The sequence below is a fragment of the Malaclemys terrapin genome, chromosome 8 (assembly GCF_027887155.1).
Source record: "Malaclemys terrapin pileata isolate rMalTer1 chromosome 8, rMalTer1.hap1, whole genome shotgun sequence".
Classification (NCBI taxonomy): Eukaryota; Metazoa; Chordata; order Testudines; family Emydidae; genus Malaclemys; species Malaclemys terrapin.
This window is the reverse complement of record NC_071512.1, coordinates 89135217-89139778: the sequence shown is the minus strand read 5'-3', so window position 1 is coordinate 89139778 and position 4562 is coordinate 89135217.

The window sequence follows — 4562 nt, the reverse complement described above, 5'->3', positions numbered from 1 at the left end:
CAAAGCTCAACTTTGTCACTGGACTGCAGTCCTGGGAGCTGACAAGTGAAACCCTCCGGCCGAATTGGTTCCCTGCTTCTATTTAAACCAAGTAGAGGACCAGGAAGCTGTCAGTAAAACTGGGTTTTTCCTTGCTTAGGACTGCTGTCCCGAGTTACCTGATCCTGCTGCCTGACTCTGACCTCCCAATATCTGCCCTCCTTCTTGACCCTGACTCCCAGTCTGCCATCTGGCATGTCTCATACTCTGACTGCCTGGTAACCTGACTCTCAGTTTAGTTGTGGCTCCCAGAGCTACCAGTCTCTCTGCTGCTGGAGTTGGCTGTGTGGCAGCTTTGGACGCATTACAGCTGTAGAATCATTAATCATATTAATTTCACTTAGCAGCTGCCAGGAATCCAGAGAGCATATTTCATTGCAGTGTTTCTGAAACAAAAATTTTCAGAACCCCTGGGCCACAGGAAACTGAAAAATTTGGTCTCAGTCCATATTTATTGCAACCAAATTTCAAAACGTGGAACTTCCCTGCTATCCCAAAATTCTGAATTTCAGCCAGGTCTAGTCACACAGTGCATGCTACAATATGTATATTGCAGGTACATGTGAGCTGTTATGTAGAACCTGATTATGTATTCTTTGCATATCCAGCGATATGAGTGATTTGAAGATGTGAACAAAATCAGGATCAGGGCCCAAACTGGCGGCATATAATGATGCAGTAAAATCCACAAATTAGTTTCCTGTAACAATGCAGTAACACCGGTATAGAAACCAGTATCATAATGGGCCGGTGGGTGGAACATCCCTGCATGTTTATGAAAATAGAATGAAGTTGTAACCATAAAAGTTTGCTTTCTGGAATCAGTAGGTATCTTCAAGTGTCACTAATTTTGTTGTTTATTGAAAAAGTGATAATACAATATTTTTCATTGTTAAGGTTTTAACAGAATAGGATCACTCTTCACTCTGCTTTACCAGGATATTTTGTCACCTTAGCATGGTTTGAAGTCACTTTAGCCAAATAAATAATTTTCCTGTGAGCACTTAGATTTCACTCTATCTTCTCTCGCAGTTTGTTCAGGTTCCCACAGCAATCTTTCTTTTAAAAATTGCCAGTTTCTTCTCCAGTATATTTTTTTAACTTTGCTGTGTAACAGAATGTATTTATTCTTTGCAAAATTAATAAAAAGCCTTGTCAAAGATTTAGGTCCAGAATAAGAATGGTTTTAAATCCCCCTTAAGATATGAGTGAAGTTATTGTTCATAGGCCTCATCCAATCAAGGGGATTTTTTCCACTGACATTGGAACTGGCTCCCATGAAAGATTCCAGAATGACAACACAGGAACCTGAAGTCCTGAAGCCACAGGTAAGTTACAGCACAGGCAGTGGCACTTTGCCATGATGTTCCTCCACTGTGCCTCACACCTGCTTTGGAGATCCCAACTCATAGGTGGACGAAAAATTCAGCAAGAAGATGTATTTCTATTCATAAAGGTTTACTTGTGCTTTTTGAGTAAAATCCACCCCTGTGCAGATGACCAGTCCAAGGTCAATGCACCTTCTAAGGGTACGTCTTCACTTACCGGAGGGTCCGGCGGCAGGCAATCGATGTTCTGGCATCAATTTATCGCGTCTGGTTAAGACGCGATAAATCGATCCCGGATCGATCCCGGAAGTGCTTGCCGTCGACAGCAGTACTCCAGCTCGCCGAGAGGAGTACGCGGCATCGACGGGGGGAGCCTTCCTGCCGCGTCTGGACCCGCGGTAAGTTCGGACTAAGGTACTTCGAATTCAGCTACGTTCTTAACGTAGCTGAATTTGCGTACCTTAGTCCGAAGTGGGGGCTTAGTGGGGACCAGGCCTGAGTAAGGCTTACATGGGATTTAAATAGAGCTAGTCAGAAAATTTTAATTGAAACAGTTTTTCACTGACAAGTGTCAAACTGGTTTATTACAACACAAACAGGAGACACTTTGAGCTGGAAAGATGATGTTTCAATCAGGATTAAATAGCGGTTGCCCTTAATGATTTTAAAAATAAAATTAAAAAATAAAATAGAATACTTTGACTATTTTAAGTCATAGTACAGTAAATCAGTAGTAACAGTGCATAATCATGAACTCATTTAAAAAAAATTAACATGACATTCAAAATTCCCAGAGGAATAATTTCTGAAATGAAATTTTTTTGGCATTTCCGTTTCATAGGAAACTCTGAAAAATATTTGTTGACATAATAATGGCCATACTGATTCAGATCAATTGTCCATCTAGCCCAATATTCTGTCTTCCAACGGTGGCCAATACCAATTGCTTCAGAGGGAATGAACAGAACAGGGCAATTATCTAGTGATCCATCCCGTCATACGATCCCAGCATTCCGTTCCAATTTGAAACAAAAATAAATTTCAAAATATCAAGAAGTCCCTTAAATGGAAATTCCAACTTTCAACCAGCTCTAGATGGAATTGGTGCATAGGCCTTAGGCTGTTCTTTTGTACCAAGGAGAAATCCCCCTCAAAGCACAGCCCTAAATGATGGACATTGCACCACTGTGAGAGCTCTGAGGGCTTTGTGACTCAGGCAGGCACAGAGGACAGGAACAGCATAGCTGCTCTTGCACCTTCTTACAGGTTGCAACATCATTCCTCCTGTAACCAGCCAGCTCTGCTCCACTGTCAGAGCTCTGCACTTGCTTACTACCCCTGCCCCCAGAAAAATGGTGCACAAGGACAGCACTTGTGCCCAACCCTTGCACGGGAGTGTGAGCAGGAAGGGTGGATCCTTGGGCCCTCTCTCTGCATCTGAATAGGGCTGGGCCAAAGAGAGTGAGAATGACTCTGTAGCCCAGTGATTAGGGCACTCACCTGGGAGATGGCAGACCTAAGTTTCAGTCCTTGCTCCAATGCCAAGTTAAGTATTTATACAGAGTAGAAGAGCTTCAACAGGAGAGACTGAGATACCCACCCCCAAAATATCTCATAGTCTAGTGGTTAGGTCCCTCTCTTGTTTGATAGTGGAGGAAGTTGAGCAATGGTACATATCTAGGGCTTTACAAGATTCACAGTCCATTTTGGTCAATGTCATGGTCATTGGATTTTTAAAATTGCAAATTTCATGAATTCAGCTATTTAAATCTGAAATTTCATGGTGTGTAACTGTAGGGTCCTGACCCCAAAGACGGTTGGTAGGGGGGGTCACAAGGTTTTTGTAAAGGGGGGGTCGTGGTATTGCAACCCTTACTTCTGCGCCTTCAGAGTTGGGTACTGGAGAGCAGGCAGGAGCCCAGCTCTGAAGGCAGTGCTGCCAGCAGCAGCAGCACAAAAGTAAGGATTGTTTGGTATGGTATTGCCACCCTTACTTCTGCACTGCTGCCTTCAGAGCTGGGCGCCCTGGCCAGCAGCCGCTGCTCTCCAGTAACCCAACTCTGAAGGCAGTGCAGAAGTTAGGGTGGCAATACCGTAACCCCCCTTACAATAACCTTGTGCCCCCCCCTCCTTTTTGATCGGGACCCCAAGTTTTAGAAATGTTGATCTCTCATGTGAAATCTGTATAGTATAGGGTAAAAAGTACACAAAAGATCCAGTTTTCATGGGGGTGACCAGATTTCACGGTCAGGGACATGTTTTTCATGGCCGTGAATTTGGTAGGGCCCTCCACATATCCAGTAATAGTAGCAGTAATCAACAGGTGTAAGATCTGAAGGCAGACAGCTGCTCAGACATGTCCATCTGGGACTCTTGCCCAATTGCCACCCTATGGAAACTCCTTCTACCGGACACTGAGAAGACAGGGAACACTTTATGTGAGATGGAAAGGGAATTTTTTCTACCTGCCAGCTGCTCAAATTGTTCATCACAAAGTTCAAAGATCGCTCTTCTTAGATACACTATTCATCCGTTATTCACAGGCCACATCTTTGTGGGCTATAGACTCTGATCTGTTGTTGCTTCTCTTACCTTTAACAAGGAAGTGCAGGTGCAGAGTCATACCAATATCATCAGCTGTTCTTAGCCCACAGTAGGGTGAAAGCCTCTTCAGCACTGCTAATAAAAACACATATGATGAGCCATTCTGCATGCAATTATCAATGTCACCATAGCTGTCTAAATATGCTACAGTGATCCCCAAAAGTGGTAAGGTGAACAACCGAGATAGTTATGTACAACAAACACAAATGCTATAAATCAGGTATCTTGTTTTATCAAGATATACAAATGTGCTGCTAACCTATTGATAGAGTGCTAGATTCTGCCATCCTCTCTCACATATAGTACTACCTTATTCTGCAAATGGTGACACTGATTTCAGTGGGCACGAAGTACTGCTTGGTGTGCATAAGGATGGCAGAATCTGGCCCACAAAAGAGGCCAGATTCTGTACTTAAACCTCTGCAGTCAGTCCTAATGAAGTCAGCACAGAATTTGGCTCAAGATGTTTAAAAATTTAGCAGCAGATAGTGCTCACACTGAAGCCAATTGCAGAAGGTTACTTGAAATTGTTGTATCAAAACATTGCAGGCAAAAGTTGGCATCAAGAAATAAAGACCAGTTATTCTGCTG